Source organism: Protopterus annectens, chromosome 13.part0 (assembly GCF_019279795.1).
Source record: "Protopterus annectens isolate FY-2018-M chromosome 13.part0, PAN1.0, whole genome shotgun sequence".
Classification (NCBI taxonomy): Eukaryota; Metazoa; Chordata; order Ceratodontiformes; family Protopteridae; genus Protopterus; species Protopterus annectens.
In genome coordinates, this window is record NC_056747.1 from 357,261,780 (window position 1) to 357,280,720 (window position 18,941).

An 18,941-nucleotide genomic window follows, 5' to 3' on the forward strand; every position below is an offset into this window, starting at 1 on the left:
TGACCCGGCCAGAGGCGAGTCAGATTTTAACGACAGATGCCTCAGACAAAGCTTGGGGAGCTCATCTAAATGGAAAGTGGATACAAGACAAGTGGCCTGCCAGACTTCAACATCTACGTATCAACCTGAAGGAGATGTTAGCAGTCCAGTTTGCATTAATAGCTTTCAAGGATTTACTTCTTCCAGGGCAGGTGTTGATTCTAACAGACAACACAACTGTCATGTGGTACATCAACAAGCAAGGGGGAACGCATTCTTATCCTCTTTGCAGGCAAGCAATGATTTTGTGGGAGACTGCTCTCAGTTTACAGCTCAATCTTCAGGCAAGGTTTCTGCCAGGAGCACAGAACTCCTTAGCAGATGTGTTGAGCAGACGAATTATGGATCCCCACGAGTGGAAATTGGATCCTCATGTATTTCAGAAATTGACAGTGTCATGGGGAACTCCAGACATAGATCTGTTCGCTTCTCCACTAAACCATCAGCTGCCAAAGTTTTGCACAAAAGGTTTCATCCCACAGCTTGGAGAGTGGATGCTCTTTCTTTCAATTGGAGCAATCTTCATGTGTATGCCTTTCCACCTCTGCCTCTCCTCCCAAAGGTACTTCTAAAGGTCAGACAGGACAAGCCAAGGATGATTTTAATAGCTCCAGATTGGCCTCGACAGCACTGGTACCCATTACTGAGAAGTCTGGTAGGAAGCCTCCATGGCCTTTGCCTTCGATTCCACACCTGTTGTCACAGGAGGACAGTCATTTGCTCAATGTCAAGCTTCACTCTCTGCACCTAACAGCCTGGCATATTCTGTTTTGAACCATAGTGGGCCTCCACTTCCTCAGCAAGTTTTGAATGTTATTTTGGAAGCTAGAAGGCCTAGTACAAGGAAAGTGTACGCAGATAAATGGAAGAGATTTTTATTTTGGAGTGCAGCAAAAGATTTTGATGTTTCTGAGCCTAATTTGAGTGTGGCTCTTCAATATCTTACTGAGTTACTGGACAAAGGTTTGTCTTTCTCTTCTATTAAGGTTCATGCTGCAGCAATTTCGCTCACTTTAATTGTGACCCACCATTGTTTTCTCATCCTTTGTTCAAGCAATTTCTTAGAGGGCAAAGAATATAAGACCCCCGAAGAGCTCCTACTCCTGCTTGGGATCTCAATTTTGTGTTGGAGAAACTCACTCTACAACCTTTTGAGCCTGCAGCTACTTCTGAGTTGAAATATTTATCATGGAAGACTGCTTTTTTGTTGGCCATTTCCTCTGCAAGAAGGGTTTCTGAATTGCAGGCCCTTATGGCGGTTGAGCCTTTCTTGATTTTCCATAAGGATAGGGTATCTTTACGTACTAATCCTTCCTTTATGCCTAAAGTGGTTTCTAGTGTGGCTTTAAACCAAACTATTCATTTGCCTACTTTTTATGCAAATCCCCAAAATAAAGGGGAAAAGATTTTGCATACTTTAGATGTACACAGGCAGTTGCGATATTATTTGGACAGAACTAAAGGGTTCAGGCAGTCTCAGCAGTTATTTGATGTTAAGTTGTCAATCTCACCTTCATTCTTGCTTGATGGTTCGGAGCCGATCCCTCGGCTCCGACTCGGCACTTGCTAAGCTCGAGAGTCACTTTTACCAGCTCGAGGCAGCCCCATATCCCATGATGCAAGGCGGTAAGTACCCAGATCTCGTTTGCCGCTTCGCTTATGAGGTCCTCCTTTTACCAGCTCCTGGTAAGTGATTCACTTTATTGATATTAAAGCCCCTTTTTGTTAAAAAACCTTTTATTGTTAGTTATAAGTTAATTATTTAGATTTCCTGACAGAAAATCCCTGTCTCTTTTAATTTTTTTTAGTGTTTGTTTTTAGGAATACTTTTTTGGTATTTTCTTTAATTTAAATTTTTGACTGGTGTGTGTGTGTGTGTGTTTTGTGAAGCACCATGTCAAAGGAGAGGGTCTCAGGTTTTAAGAAGTGTGACTCGTGCTGTCAGAAGATGTCTCTGACAGACGGTCACACTTCTTGCCTGTATTGCCTGGGGCCTCTTCACCTGCAGGACTCCTGTGCTATTTGTCATTCCTTCAGCCAGAGAGTCCTGCAGGAAAGACGCAACAAGCTGATACTTAGGGGCCTTCTTAAGCCGGAGGGCTCTCCGGCTAAGTCGGCTCCATCAGAATCAGCTAAATCTTCCAAGGCCCAGGCTTCTGTGTCTAAGCCTGCGGCCTCGGCTCCGACTCGTTCGAGTCGAGATCGCTCTGGCTGGAGCCGATTCTGGCTTAACAAAGCCTTCGCACCGATGGCTATCGGTGCCGATCTGCATCGACCACTTCGGTGTCGGCTCCGATCGGTTCCGACCCCATGTGGCACAGGGATCGGTGTCGGGTCCGAGCGGCTCCGAGACCGTTAGGTTGGTGACTCTATCGGCTCCGGCTGGAGCCGATACATCGACTTCCTGTCGGCTCCGATAAGTCGGCTCCGACAGGATCTATAGTATCGGTTCCGATGGCTCATTCCAGGAAGAGGTCGAGGTCTCCTTCCTTGGAGCCGATACTTTCGGCTCGGCTTCACCTCTTCTTTCGAACGGAGCCTTGAGCCGATCTTCAAGGTCATCCAGACTGTCAGATCATGACCTAGAGAGAGTGGTCAGTAGATTACTTAAGTCACAGGTACTGGCCCAAATGTTACATAGTCCGTCTCAACAGGCGACTGTTGGTCCACACCCGTTACAGTTCCTCCTTCAACTCTACCCCAGAGCTTGGAGTTGGAGTCTTCGAATGGTTACTGCTACGGCTGGAGAACGGATACCCCTTCTGTTCCTTCAGCCTCTACTCTTATCTCCTCTTGAGACCTTCCTTAGAGGGATTCGTGGTCGGGCTTCCATGGTCTCCTCCGAGGGGTGAGTGGCATCGACCCTTGTCCGAACCCGCTCTTCCCCTTGGAGCCTCGGCCTTGGTGAGCTCGGCTCCGACATCTGCCTCGGAGACTTCCCTTCGGTGGTCCCTGGAGTTCCTAGCTCTTGAACGGGTTCTCTCGGACCTGCCTGGGAGGGGTGCATTCGAGGTGATGAAGAGTGTGCTGGCCACTGGTATCAGTCAGCAGTCTGTTCCGTAGCTCCTCCCTCTATAGTACCTGTTGACATCTCTGCCACTTCTCTTGCTACAGGACCCAGAGATCCTCCGCCTCAGGTTTCCCCATTGGGAATTTCCCCTCTTCCGAGGATTCTCCTGATGTTTCGGGAGATCCTCCTAGGAAGAGGACTTGTAAGAGGAAACATGTAGACTCCCCGAGTCTGTCACTGGATACTGACTTTGATGAGTCAGAGGGATCCCCTAGATCCCCTCTGAGGATGTCTCCTTCTCAGACATCCTAGAACTCCTTAAACAGAGGGAAACTGGCCCACCAACAATCCCTCTGAGGATGAGTCAGTGTACCTAGAGGCGTTTGGATCTCGGCCCTCCACCTCCTGGGTGTCTCCGCCTTCGACCCCTTATGCAGGTTATTGCACGAAGGCATGGGCAGCTCCTGACTCTGTAGAGCCAGTCCCTAGGAGGCCTTCAAAATTTATCACTGCCCGTGTGACAAGCAATTCCTCACTAAGGGTGTCCCCGCTGATGCCATGGTGGTGGCTGCGGCCACCAAAAGGAACTTGCAGATCCTTCCGTGCCCGTCCATCCTCCTAATAAGGACTCAAGGACCATGGATAGGTAATGTAAGCGGATGTTTTCCTCAGCGACCTTTGCTATGCGTTCGCTGAATTACCTATGTCACTTCACCAGACTCCAGAGGGATATCCTTAGGAGCTGGGTGAAGTAGTTCAGGATCCTACAGCTGCAGGGGCTCAAGAAAAATTGCTTCGCAGCTAGGAACCCTCAATTCCATTGCAAACTCCTCCATGCGGCTAATATCTTATGCTGCGGATGGAGCGGTAGAGCCGCAGGTACAGGTGTGGCTCTTAGACGCCAAGCCTGGATGCGGCTATGTGATTTTTTATGATCCCTTTAAGGCGTCCTTCACAAATTCTCCCTTTGATGGGTCAGCTTTGTTTGGCCCTCAGGTGAAGGAAACCTTGACCAGGTGCGAGCAGGACGGCAAGACTCTTTCTGCTGTTGGAGTCCGTTTTCCACCCCTTCTAGACCTTATCCCAAAGGACAGAAAGGTGGGAAAATGTGGTTCCGTAAATCCCAAGGAGTCACGCCCGGATTCACGTGGTCAGTTTACCCCTAGAGGCAGAGGGGTAACAACAACAGACGCCCGCTCTAGAGGCAGAGGGGGTCCAAAACCAGGGAAACAGAGAGCCTCTCTGACAAGCCCTTTCAGCATCCCTGAGATGTTGCCCGGCTGTCCCTCCTTGGAGGCAGTCGGGGAAGATTATCACTGTACCCAGAAGCCTGGCATTCCCTCACTCAAGACAGATGGGTACAGTCGATCATATCCAAGGGTTACATAATTCCTTTCGAGGAAAGTCCTTCCCCTCAAATTCCCTTCCAGATGTACCACCGGTCTAAGGGAAATTGCAGAGTTAGAAGTCTCAAAACTACTGCAAAAAGAGCCATTCAGCCAGTTACAATAGACCATTCAGAGCCGGAATCTACTCAAGGTTCTTTTGGTCCCCAAAAGACGGAGACTGGAGACCAATATTGGATCTCAGCAGACTCAACAAGTCTGTCAGGAAGACAAGATTCCGAATGGTCACTCTTCAGTCAATTCTGCCCTTCTTACAGAAGGACAACTGGATGTGCTCAATAGATCTTCAGGATGCGTACTATCACATCAAAATTCACAGACGCTCCAGGAGATTTCTCCGCTTTCAGCTGGGGTCCAGTCATTTCCAGTTCAGAGCCCTGCCCTTTGGTCTCACTACAGCCCCCAGAGTGTTCACCAAATGCATGGCAGTGGTCACGGCTCACCTGAGACGTCAAGGATTCCAGGTGTTTCTGTATCTCGAAGACTGGCTCCTGTCAGCCACCACCAGGCATCAGCTTATACAAGCCAGGGATTACACAATAAACCTTTGTTCTCATTTGGGCATCTCAATCAACTTTGAAAAGTCATCCTTATCGCCCTACCAGTCTATTACCTTCATAGGCGCAAACTTAAACACTGTTCGGATGTCAGCTACCCTTACAGATCAAAGAGTTTCAGACATTCAGAGTCATGTCAGGATCATTCTGGCCAACAAGAAAGTACAGGCCAGAATGGTTCTAAAGGTATTAGGTCTCATGGCTGCGGCCATTACTCTTCTTCCCTGGCTCGATTCTACATGCCTTCTTCAGTGGATGCTGTTCACACAATGGTCATACCAGCAACTTCCAATGCGTCACCAGATTCTGGTGACACAGACATGCAAAGAGCATCTTGCTTGGTGGATCACATCTCCTCAGGTTCACCAAGGCAGGTACTTTGTACCCCCATCTCCGATAGCCACTGTCACCACGGATGCCTCCCTGATCGGGTGGGGGGGTCATTATCAGGGCAGGATGGTTCATGGGACGTGGCAGCCGTTCGAGTACCATCTGCACATAAATGTCCTGGAGATGAGAGCAGTGATTTTAACGTTGCAAGCCCTCAACGACTTTCTTCCCGTAGGGACAATTGCAGTCCACACAGACAACATGTCTGTAGTTTGGTATATCAACAAACAGGGCGGAACCAAGTCCTACCCTTGTGTCGAAGCGCTCAGACTATGGCAATGGGCGATCTCCTCTCATCGGTTTCTGGTAGCAACGCATATCCCTGGGAAAACCAACATTGTAGCAGACAGATTGAGCAGAGCTATTCTCATGCCTCACGAGTGGTCTCTCAAGCAATCTATAGCGGAAGAGATTTTTCTGGAATGGGGTCCATGTTGCGATCTTTTGCTACTCTCCAAAACAGCAAATGTCCAGACTTCTTCAGCCTCTTCCCTCTATCAGGCCATCCCCCCAGAGACGCTCTGACCCAGGATTGGCCCCAGGGACTTCTTTATGCCTTCCCTCCATTTCCTCTGATCCCTCAGGTTATCCAGAAAGCTACCGTTTTGAGAGCCAAATTGATTCTCATTGCCCCTTACTGGCCTCGACAAGTTTGGTTCCGTTCCTCCATCATCACCTTTTGGTGCAGCCGTGGCATCTGGACCCAGTGCCAGATCTTCTGATACACCAATCGGGTCAGCTGCACCAGTCAATCCCTTCTCTCAACCTCACAGCATGGTTGCTCCACTTCCTTCCTTAGCCAGGCTTCCTTTGATCTCTAACCCAGTTAGAGACATCATAGTAACCGCTAAAATCCTCTACCAGGAGGATTTATACAAGCAAATGGAAACGTTTCTCTTATTGGGCTAAGGCCAAGAATATTGATCCTTTTACTGCCCCTGTTCAGGCAGTCCTGGACTTCTTAGCAGAGATTTTTCATGCAGGCTCCTCTTCTTCCACAGTCAGAGTTCAATTGGCTGCTATTTCCAATTTTCATGTCGGGATAGCAGATCATAATATTATGTCCCATAGGCTCTGCAGGGCCTTCTTGAAAGGAATTTTCCTACTAAAACCTCCAATCAGGAATCCTCCTCCTCAGTGGGATCTAAATTTAGTGCTGACATCCTTGATTCTTCCCCCCTTCGAGCCAGCTGCTTCTTGTTCCCTGAAATATCTTTCTTGGAAAACTTTATTCCTAGTGGCTATTACATCGGCCAGGAGGGTGTCTGAACTTCATGCTCTTTCGGTTCGACCACCCTATTTGGTCTTTCTCAAAGAAACAGTATCATTGAGAACTTTACCAACCCTTTTGCCTAAGGTCGCTTCAAAGAACAATTTGAATCAATCCATTGATCTCCCTGTATTTTTCCCTAACTATTCAGATAGAGCTGAACAAAAGCTACATTATCTTGATGTCCACCGTCAACTTAGATATTATTTGGACAGAACAAAAATTTAGAAAATCTGATCAACTTTTGTTTCCTATGCGGATAATAAAAAGGCCTTCCTGTTTCTAAAGTGACTTTGTCTAGATGGCTTTCTTCGGTCATCTCTGAAATTGATCTGCTCAGGGGAAAACAGCTGTGCTCAAAACCTAAAGCACATTCAACTAGGAGCTTAGCTACTTCTACAGCTTTTCAAGCTAGACTTCCTTTAGACACTATTTGTGCAGCGGCCACTTGGGCCACTCCTCACACTTTTGTTTCCCATTACAAATTGGACTTGGCCTCCAGGGACAGAGCCAGTTTTGGCTCTACAGTCCTCAAGAGTTTGTTCCATTGAGCCACCCAGGATAGAGGTGCTAGGACGCCGTCCCATCAAGCAAGAATGAAGGCGAGATTGACAACTTAACATTAAGAAGTTATGTACCTACCATAACGTTCCATGTTAGTTGTCTTCTCTCGCCTTCTTTCTTGCGACCCTCCCTCCTTCCCCCTGGCCTGGACAGACCTTGTTATAAGAAACTGTTATGCTGAAGACCATTCAGACCTGGTCCTTCTTCCATCTGTAAGTTTTTCTTTCTTCCTTTGGGAAGTATTTTATGCTTGGTGCTATTGCCCTTTGTCATCAAACGGGATCTGGGTACTTACCGCCTTGCATCATGGGATATGGGGCTGCCTCGAGCTGGTAAAAGTGACTCTCGAGCTTAGCAAGTGCCGAGTCGGAGCCGAGGGATCGGCTCCGAACCATCAAGCAAGAAAGAAGGCGAGAGAAGACAACTAACATGGAACGTTATGGTAGGTACATAACTTCTTATTTCTTTTGCTTTGAGTTCTCAGGGCAAGCCTGTGTCAAAACAAACTATTTCTAAGTGGATTGGGTTTTGCATTGCTTTCTGTTATTCCCATCATGGCAAGGAGATTCCAGCTGGGATTAGGCCTCATTCCACTAGAGCTACTGCCACTTCGACAGCTTTTTTGAGGGGGGTGGCAACCAAGGATATTTTGGAGGCAGCTACTTGGAGTTCAGTGCATACTTTCTCTAGGCATTATCACCTGCCACTTTACTCTAAATCCAGGCCTGGTTTTGCCACTGCTGTTTTGCAGGGCATTTTGGCAGCTCCTGCTTCCTTATAGTTTGGCCATCCTCCCATACCTCTGCTTTGGGATTCTACCCAAGTGTAAGGACTGCAGCAATGTGAGATGATGAACATAGTACAGTTTTGTACCTACCATAAATGTAGATGTTCGAAGATCCACATTGCTGCAGTCCAATTTACCCTCCCTCCTTCCCCTCTGTAGTTAGAGGTGGTTGTGTGGGTTGAGTTGTAAATATTGTGTATATAGTGTATATTTTGTACATATAATTAGGGCAAGGGTGCTTGGTTGTTTGTTTTGCTGTCTTTTGGTTTTGACCTTTATTTTTAGGGTCTTCTGACATCTGGGGCAAGAAAAGACTGAGGATATGACGTCGGTCATGCGCATTTGTACCCTGACGTCCTGATGTCGGTCAAATGCGCCTTGACCGACGTCAGCCTTATACTTTGATATTCGGGCCGACCGAGGACAGCGGACTACCCAAGTGTAAGGACTGCAGCAATGTGGATCTTCGAACATCTACATTTATGGTAGGTACAAAACTGTACTTTTTTTACCGGCTCCAGGTTGTATAATTCCTTTACTGCTGTTTTTACTGTCAGTGTTGTTCTATTTAGATATTCTTCTCTATTACTTTTATTAGATCGTGTAGCCCCTTTGGGACCCCACTTAGGATCTCCATTTCTATTAGAGTTTTCAGTATTATCCCCCCCACCCCACCCTTTAGGGTAGTGTTAGGCCTGTCTCTTTATAGTTTATATTGTATTATATACATATATATATTTGGATAATATTTTTGTTAAGCTTTTGTTAGTGATAACTGTTGTAGTTATAGTGGTATTGTTACTGTTAGTTCTAGTGCATGTGTGTCTGTGTATAGTGTTTTAAGCACTAGTTAAACATGCCTTGGTATCTCTTCTATCATGTCTAAAGATACCAAGGTTTCAAGAAGTGTGACTCGTGCTGTCAGAAGATGTCTCTGACAGACAGTCACACTTCTTGTGTTTATTGCTTGGGCCCCCTACACCTGCAGGACTCTTGTTCGGTCTGTCATGCCTACAGTCAGAGAGTCCTGCAGGAGCGTAGGAATAAGCTCATTTTGAGGGGCTTGTTAAAGCCAGAAGGATCCCCGGCCAAGCCTTCGTCGGGGAAATCCTTAAAGCTCGCCAAACCGTAGGCTCCCTGTTCGTTCCGGCCAGAACCGACACTTTGAGACCTCAGTCTGCTCCGACTCGGCTATCGGAGCCTTCTCTGAGCCAAAAGCATTAGAGGTCCCCCTCTTTAGAGTCTGTTCGCTCGGCTCCCAGGTCCCCATTACGATCTGAGCGGAGCCATAGATCCCATTCCTCTCTGTCCTCCAGGCTATCGGATTATGACTTAGAGAGGGTGGTCAGTAGGCTCCTAAAGTTGCAGGCACTGGCCAAAATGTTGACTAGCCCTTCTCAACAGACTGTGGCTATCCCTGTTTCTCCAAAAGTTCTTCCTTCGACTCTACCACCGTGTTTGGAGCCGGAGCTTGTTGGGGCTCGAATCGTCGGAGCCGATACCGCACCTTTCGGCTCCCTCGTCGGCTCCAGTCTCTTCATTGGTTCCGTTCTTGGAGGGATCCGGGCGCCGAGACTCCCTCGTCGATTCCGAGGGGGTGAGTGGCATCGGACACTTGTCCGACCCCGTTTTCCCTCTCGGGGCCTCTGTGCAGGTGAGCTCGGCCCCGACATCTGCTTCGGAGCTGTTCCTCTCGGTGCCGTAAGGGGTTCACGTCTCTTCTGAGCGGGGACCCTCTTCTCTGCCTGATAGGGGCACCTTCAAGGTCATGAGGAGCGTGCTGACTCCGGTGTCGGCTCCGCGATTGTCCCCTTCGGCTCCCCCCCCCCATGGTGCCTGCGTCTCTCTGTCCACCCTCCTGACCCCAAGCGTGGAGAACAGGTGCTCCAGGTAGCCCCATTGGGTGTATCTTCCTCTTCCAAGGCCTCCCCTGATCACTCAGAGGAGCTCCCTCGGAAGAGAAAATGTAAGAGGAAGCATGTTGACTCCCCCGAGTCGGTCACCTCTGACACCGACTTGGTAGATTCGGAAGGGTCCCCAAGGTCCCCCTCTGAGGATGTCTCCTTCTCAGACATCCTTGAGATCCTTAGGCAGAGGGGGAACTGGACTGCCCTTAACCCTTCCGAGGACGAGTCGTCGTATCGGGACGCATTTGGCTCTCGCCCTTCCACCTCCTGGGTGTCTCCGCCTTTCGACCCGCTCGTGGAAGTAGTGGCTCGGAAGGCGTGGAAGGCCCCGGACACAGTGGAACCAACTCCCCGCAGGCCCACAAAATTCATTACAGCCCCGTCCGGCAAACAGTTTCTTACAAAGGGTGTCCCTGTTGATGCCATGGTGGTTGCAGCAGCCACTTAGGGAGGAGTTGGCTGACCCTTCAGTGCTTGTCCATCCACCTAATAAAGAATCTAGGACAATGGACAGGTACGGGAAGCGGATGTTTTCTTCAGCGACCTTTTCCATGCAGTCGCTGAACTATCTGTGCCATTTCACCCGCCTTGAAAGAGATCTCCTTAAGGAACTGGGTGATACCCTTCAGGATCCATCTGCTGTGGGGTCTCAGGAAAAGATCAACTCCCAGCTGGCGACCCTTAATTCTGTAGTCCACTCCTCCATGCGGCTCATTTCTTATGCAGCCGATGGGGCGAGTAGAGCCGCAGGCGTGGCTTTAAGAAGACATGCCTAGATGCGGTTATGTAACTTTGCTGACCCCGTTAAGGCGTCCTTCACCAATCCCTCCTTCGATGGTTCGGCTTTGTTCGGACCACAGGTGAAGGATACCCTTACCAGGTGTGAGCAGGAAGGCAAGACTCTCTCTGCCGTGGGAGTCCGTTTTTCTACTCCCTTTAGACCATACCCTAAAGGTCAGAAGAGTGGAAAAATGTGGTTTCGCAAACCCCAAGGAGTCGTGCCTGACACGTGGAGAGTTTCTCTCTAGGGGCAGAGGAGGGAACAACAATAGACTCCGCCCAAGGGGCAGAGGGGGTCCGCAAAATCAGGGTAGCAGGGAATCTTTCTCTGACGAACCCTTTCAGCACCCCTGAGGGGCTGCCCGACTGTCCACCTTCAGAGGCAGTCGGGGGAAGATTGTCACTGTACCCAGAAGCCTGGCGACTCCTCACACAAGACAAAAGGGTACAGTCTATCATATCTGAGGATTACAAAATCCTCTTTGTCCACACCCCCTGCAAACAAACAGATCCCTTCCAGATGTTCCACCCGGTCTAAGGGAACAAGCAGTACTAGAAATTTCAAAACTGCTAGAAAAACGAGCCATCCAGCCAGTCCCAGCAGACCAGCAAGGATCCGGGATTTACTCCAAGTTCTTTTTGGTACCAAAGAAAACAGGGGACTGGAGACCCATTTTGGATCTCAGCAGGTTAAACAAATCTGTTCAAGAACGAAGTTCCGGATGGTCATGCTTCAGTCCATTCTACCCTTTTTGGGTCTGGACATTTGGATGTGCTCCATAGACCTTCAGGGTGCGTACTACCATATCAGAATGAACAGACGCTCCAGGAGGTTTCTCCGCTTCCAGCTGGGAGCCAGTCACTATCAATTCAGAACCCTGCCCTTTGGTCTCACCACAGCCCCCAGGGTGTTCACCAAATGCATGGTAGTGGTTACGGCTCACCTGAGACGGCGAGGATTCCAGGTGTTTCCATATCTAGACGACTGGCTCCTAACTGCTTTCACCAGGCATCAGCTAATTGGAGCCAGGGATTATACCATCCAAACTTGTTCCGAGCTAGGTATCTCTATAAACTTCGAAAAGTCTGCGTTGTCGCCGTGTCAATCTATAACCTTTATAGGCGCCATATTAAATACAAAAGAACTGTTGGCAAAACTTCCATTAGAATGAGTATTAGACATTTGCCGACATGTTCAAACGTTACTACAGTGCAGGAGAATTCAGGCCAGATTTGTACTGAAAACCTTGGGTCTCATGGCAGCAGCAATCACATTACTTTCCCTGGCTCGTTTTCACATGCGGATTCTTCAATGGATGCTTTTTACCCAATGGTCCTTTCAACAGCTTCCGATGTCTCATAACATAATAATCACACAATCATGCAAAGACCACCTTTCTTGGATGGTCTCCCCTCAAGTTTTTCAGGGCAGACCATTTGTCCTTCCTCCTCCGGTTGCCACGGTGACAACGGATGCCTCCCTGATCAGGTGGGGGGGCATTTTCAGGGCAGGACTGTCCAGGGCACTTGGCAACCCCTAGAGTACCATCTGCACATAAATGTCTTGGAGATGAGAGCGGTCCTTTTAGCGTTGCAAGCTCTTCAGGACTCTTTACCTACCGGGACTATTGCAGTTCAGATGGACAATATGTAGGTAGTGTGGTACATCAACAAGCAGGGCGGAACCAGGTCCTATCCCTTATGTCGAGAAGCACTCAGACTCTGGCAGTGGACGATCTCCTCTCAACGGTTTTTGATAGCAATGCACATCCCCGGGAAGTCCAATGTCATAGCGGACAGGCTAAGCAGAACAATCCTTATGCCTCACGAGTGGTCTCTCAATCAGTTAGTAGCGGACAAAATTTTCTGCAGATGGGGATAACCTTGCTGCGACCTTTTTGCAACCCCTCTCAACAGCAAGTGCAGCGACGACTTCACTCTCTTCCCCCTCCCAGGCCATTCCCCCAGAGACGCTCTAGTTCACGATTGGCCCCGGGGTCTTCTCTATGCATTCCCTCCCTTTCCCTTAATTCCAAAACTGATTCAGAAAGCGGCTGCTTTGGGATACAGGATGATCCTCATTGCTCCTTACTGGCCTCGACAAATTTGGTTCCCATTCCTGCATCATCACCTGCTGGAGCAGCCCTGGAATCTGGACCCAGTGCTAGACCTCTTGATCCATCAGTCGGGCGGGCTGCACCAATCCCTTCACTCTCTCAACCTCACAGCTTGGTTGCTCCACTTCCAACCTTAGCCAGGCTTCCACATATTTCTCAGCCAGTGCGTGAAATCATACTTTCTTCACACAAATCTTCTACTAGGAAGACTTATGCTAGTAAATGGAAACATTTTTCTTTCTGGGCAGAGGCTAGAAAGATAGACCCCTTTACAACCCCTGTCCATAATGTTTTAGATTTTTTGGCGGAACATTTTCGAGCAGGTTCCTCGTCTGCCACCATTAGGGTCCAATTGGCTGCTATCACAAATTTTCACGTTGGCCTATCAGAGTTCAGTATCATGTCCCACAAACTTTGTAAGGCCTTTCTTAAGGGGACTGTTTTACTTAAACCCCCGGTTAAAGATCCCCCTCTTCGTGGGATTTGAACTTGATATTAACTTCATTGATTCTCCCTCCTTTTGAACCTGCGGCTTCATGTTCCTTAAAGTTACTCTCCTGGAAGACTCTCTTCTTAGTAGCCATCACCTCAGCCAGAAGAGTATCGGAACTTCAAGCCCTTTGTATTCGTCCTCCTTATCTTATTTTTCACAAAGATAAAGTTTCACTCAGGACTAATCCTTCCTTTTTACCCAAAGTACCCTCAGACAAATCTCAATCAGGCTATTGATCTTCCTGCCTTTTTTCCTAATTATTCAAACAGAGCTGAACAAAAGTTACAATATTTGGAAGTTCACGGGCAATTACGTTTTTATTTGGATAGGACCAAACAGACAAGAACATCAGATCAACTCTTCCTGTCCAATGCTAAGGGCAAGCAGGGCCTTCCAGTTTCTAAGGTAACCTTGTCCAGGTGGCTGGCCTCTGTAATTACCTTGATCTACCAACTGAGACATAAAGAACTTCCTACAAAACCAAAAGCTCATTCCACCAGAGCATTGGCTATGTCGGTAGCTTTTCAGGCTAGACTTCCAATGGAATCTATTTGTGCTGCAGCCACATGGGCCACTCCTCATACCTTCATTTCGCATTACAAGTTCGATATGGCCTCCATGAGTCGAGCTGATTTTGGTTCCACTGTGCTCAAGAGTCTGTTTCGATGAGCCACCCGGGGCTAAGGTGCTAGGGACGCTGTCCCATCCAGCAAGAATGAAGGCGAGATGGACAACTTAACATTAAGAAGTTATGTACCTACCATAGTTCCATGTTAGTTGTCTTCATCTCGCCTTCTTTCTTGCGTCCCACCCTCCATCCCCCTAGCCTGGTTAGAATAGAGAAGAATCCCTTTTGAGGCCTTTTTCCTATGGTTGACCTTTTTTTTAGGTTACGTCCTCCTCTGTTTGTAGCACTGTAGGTAAACCTTGTGGTGGGAACAGGTGTTTTTTTCCATGGTGTTAGCTCTACCAAACGAAGTCTGGATATCTGACGCCTAGCATTGTAGGATAAGGGGAGGCCTCGAGCCGGTAAATAGCTCTCGAGCTTTAGTAAAAGGCCGAGTCGGAGCCAAGGATCGGCTCCGAACCCATCCAGCAAGAAAGAAGGTGAGATGAAGACAACTAACATGGAACGTTATGGTAGGTACATAACTTCTTATTACTGCACTTAGATAATGGGCTATCTGTTGCATTGTTTTGTATTTTGTAATAGTATATGCATTATGTCCTTCCTTAGATCATTGTTGCAGTATCACTAAGGGTAGCTGCACAAATTCAGTCAGCATTCCTTCCTGTCATGCCATATGTCCAGTGCATGACTTCAGGAAGAAAGTGCTAGAGGGGATACAGGCACAAAACACATCTGAACTTTATTTTGTTTATTTTAAATTTGTTGACCAGGCTAGTCTAACTGGATATATGTCCATTTTCAGTAGAGACCCGAAGATAAAAGCTCAGAGAAAGAAAAAAAAAAAACAAAATTTTTTTTTATACATGTAGTCCACAAAAAAGCAGTGGAAATGCAAAACAATTACGCAAGTATGCAACTGATTGGCAGGAATATTATAGTAAACAGTTATTTGGCTACACACAGGAAAAAAAAAAAATTGTTCTTTTTGCCACAAACCCAAACATGGAACTCATTTCAGCTTTAGTCTGTCACACATGTGATCCATGTCTTTTCTATTTCCTTGGGCATATAAAGTAGCTTTTCTTTATTTCTTCTGTTTATGAGAAGAATATTTTGTTTGTGTCATTGAAGAAAGAAAATGTGACTGCAGGAGGCAAATTCCATGCAGGGACAAGCACACAAAGTTTTATTTTGCCTCGGAACTACTCATAATTATAAAGATGGTTGTATTTCTCACTCATGTATCTCTAACACCTTACACAGTAGGTTGTTATCTTTAAGAATTATTTAGAAAATCGGAGAGTTAAGCAGCTGACATAGGGTATGATGGCTTTAGGCATCCCTTCCTTGACAACAATTAATTTTAAAAAGTCCAGCCCTGAAACTTTTGCTGCTGTATGGTCATCTCGTATGTCTTTGCTGGGTCTCAAGTTCTTGGACCACCCTGGTTCCTTTGATGTTCCCTCTTCCTCAACCCTGTTGGAGGCTGATACGGAACAACCTTCTCCGATGTCCTTTTGGATGGACAAGACGTCCATGATCAATGCAATGTCTTAACCAAGTACCTGTGCAATACTAAAGTCTCATGCGAGTAAGTGTTCAGTTCAAAAAGTGTTAAAATGTGTTTCTAATTATGTGCAATATTAGTCTGTCTACCAGTATGTCTGTGATGTAATAGCCAGGTGTTACATGTGTAAATATCTGTGAAAGTAGTCTATATGTTGTCTGCACATTGAGTCTGGAGATAGGGAATTTCATTCAGTTTTTGCACTTGTGTGATTTCTGAATGACAGTAAAGTTTACTTTGACGTCCACTTTGGAAGATAAGACTTCAGCATGTCATTCCCTTTATACTTCAACAGGTCTCCTTTAAATATTTTGATGAAACACTGTACAAGTTTAAGTACTTAAATATTTTACGATAAGTTAAGCTTTCACATCCACGGATGCCCCTGGTATATTTCTACTGTAGTCTTTCCAATTACGCATGCTAGTTTTCTTATAAGGATTCCATATCATTATTCCATACTCTAGTTTACGTCTTCATCATTTATTGTTCCCTAGACTCTAAATATTTTATACAGCTTATTGTGTTATAACTATCATTAACCATTTGGTGAGTATGATCAAGAAAATAATCAAAGCTGGATCAACCCATATACCTAGAGCCTTCAATGAATCCATACTGAAAATAACTGTATTCTGTTTTAAATGTGCACCCTTCAATCTGTTTCACACAGCTCATGTGTTTAGTTTTTGATGTATTTATCAGCATGTTATTCTCCTGTGCCCAATTAGTCAATTTAGTCGTGCTCTATTGTAGACGTTCCCTATCCATAACAGATGGTAATTTCCCCCATTACTAAGTCATTGGCATAGAGACTGTAGATTTCTCGCATAAGAAAAAGATACAATCTAAAGAAGTATGAGCCCAGGACAAAGCCGGTGAGACACCCTCACTATACCCAAGAATCCTGCCTATCCAACTGCTTAATTACATTTACCATGTCCTATTTGTAAGCTGTGGAACTATCTGTCTTAACAAGGTTACAGTAATGCTTAGTTCTAAATTATTCATTGTTATATTGTGAACAACCCAATCTAAGGGTGGAGATGGGTCTACATAAATTATATCTGAAGACACATTCTCATTTGTAGCTGAGATTATATATTGTATTATAAACCATGTTGCAAGTAGTAATAGACCTATTTTAAACATATGCATGCTGATAAATGGGTTCAAGTTCCAACATTTCCCATTCAGACAATTTATCCAAAATAATTTTTCCAATATAAGAACATAGACTTTGGGTATATGAATCTGAGTTTATCCTAGTTCACTTTCCCTTAAAAATAGGTTTAAAAAGTGCATGTCTTCAGTACTGGATAATATCTCCCTACTTAAATAACCTAGTATATAACAGATGTAACACTACTCTTAAATTCATGCAGAAGCGTTGTGTTTTCTTCACTAATTCTGTTTCCTCCCTGCACTTGCTTGGGTTCAGTTTGTATAGTACTTTTTCAATATAATATAATTTTAGTATCTGCATGTACCTAGATGTTAGTAGCACAAACTACCTCTCCTACTATGAAGCCAAACTGTTTTCAGTAAGATTTTATCAATATACCTGCAATATGCTTTTTGAGAATAAAATGTAGAATCCACACACAGTTTACTGATTTATAAGTCTTACTCTTACCATGTCTTGCATATTAATATCTATAAACTAGTTTCCTGTTGTACTCAATATCTTTGTAGAAATTTCCTTCAAATGTTTCCAGTTTATTTAGTTCAGTTTTCAAGCTGCAGTTTGACCCCATTTCTCTTTGTGCTAGTTTTCTCCCATGTTACATATTTTGTTGTAATTGACCTCATGTGCTTAGATCATTATAAACATTTATTTGATATATGCATATGCACACACACACATACGTGTGTGTGTGTGTGTATATATATATATATATATATATATATATAAACACACACACACACACACACACACACACACACACATACTACTACTTACATAATCAAAAAAGTCAGTGGTATACTAACAGAATTCAGAGACCACTTTAATAAAATTAATTAAGAGTATTGAATCCTAAAGAAGTAATTAGATCGTTAAAAAGCATACAAATATAAGTTATCAGGTATTCATATTGAAACACCTGACAAAACCAATTTCATTGTTTGAAATTCAGTCTCATATTAGTGCTTTAAAACAAAATAAAGCATCGGGTAATGATGGAATCATTTTTGAAATATTTAAATGAATGATTAAAGCAGCTTTACACTTATTAAGTAATGTTTTGTTAAGTAAAGATTTTGCTAATGTCCCTCCTTCATGGAAGTATACCCTCATCTCTCCTATATTAAGAACTGATAAAGACTCAACTAAATGTTCTTATTATAGGCCAATTTCTTTCTTAAATGTAGATTATGAACTGTTCATGTCTATTCCGTGCTAACAGACTGAAGAACTTTCTCCCATTTTTGACTGATGAAGATCAAACAGGATTTACTTTAAATAGGAATAATATGATAATATTAAAATAGTACTAACCATAATTGATTTTGATAATTCAAAACATAATTTAACTATAATCATCTTGGATATAAATTGTGCTTTTGATTCTGTTAATTGGGATTATCTTTTCATTATTTTGGAAGAATTGAATTTTTGTAGTAATTTCATACAACCTTTAATCAACTTAATAAAGGATGCCAGGCCTATGTTAAGATAGGTACATACACCTCTCAATCCATTCAAATTCTTAAAGGAACTAAATAAGGTTGTCCTCTATCTCCTTTGTTTTTCACTCTTGTTATTGAGCCATTAGCTAATTTTATAAGGCTGAGTTCAGAAATTGAGGGTATTAAATTAAGTACTGATGTAACTTCTAAAATCCAAATGATTGCAGATGTCATCCTTCTCACTTTTAAAGGTAACACTGGTTCCCTTTCTGCTATTTTTGAGATAATAGAAAGTTTTTTCAAAGGAAATCTGGTCTAATCTTTAATTATAGTAAAACAAAAATATTTTCTATAGACAGCAATGTTACTAATTTGAATATGAGATTTACCATCTATGTTGTTGAAGAAGGTACACTAACATATTTAGGAATAATAGCTAATGATATTAAAATGTAATAGATTTAACTATAATAATCTAACCATCATAAAAAATCTGATAAAGAAATGGAGCAAACTTTGCAATGGAAGAAAGGCTTTCTTTTATTAAAATGTTTATTTTATCAGAGATGTTGTATATTGCACAGTCTTTCTTTACCACCCCCTAAATCATGCGTAAAGGATTTAAATTCATTGATCTTAAAGCTTTTTTTGATTTCCTAATAAATCTAGAGTAGCTCTTGCTTGTCAAGTAAGAGACTGGTCAACCAGGGGATTTGGTCTGCCAGATTTAGAACTGTACACTGTTTCTTATGTAATAAAAAATATTTCACTATTAACTTGTTGTTGTTTATC

General features: G+C 44.6%; 1 protein-coding gene across 1 annotated transcript in view; it reads left to right on the top strand.

The window, feature by feature from the left end:
* The window catches only part of TCF3 (transcription factor 3), a 2,378,933-nt gene that overhangs the window by 491,135 nt on the left and 1,868,857 nt on the right, over nt 1–18,941 (top strand). The gene's annotated exons all lie outside the window — the stretch shown is intronic.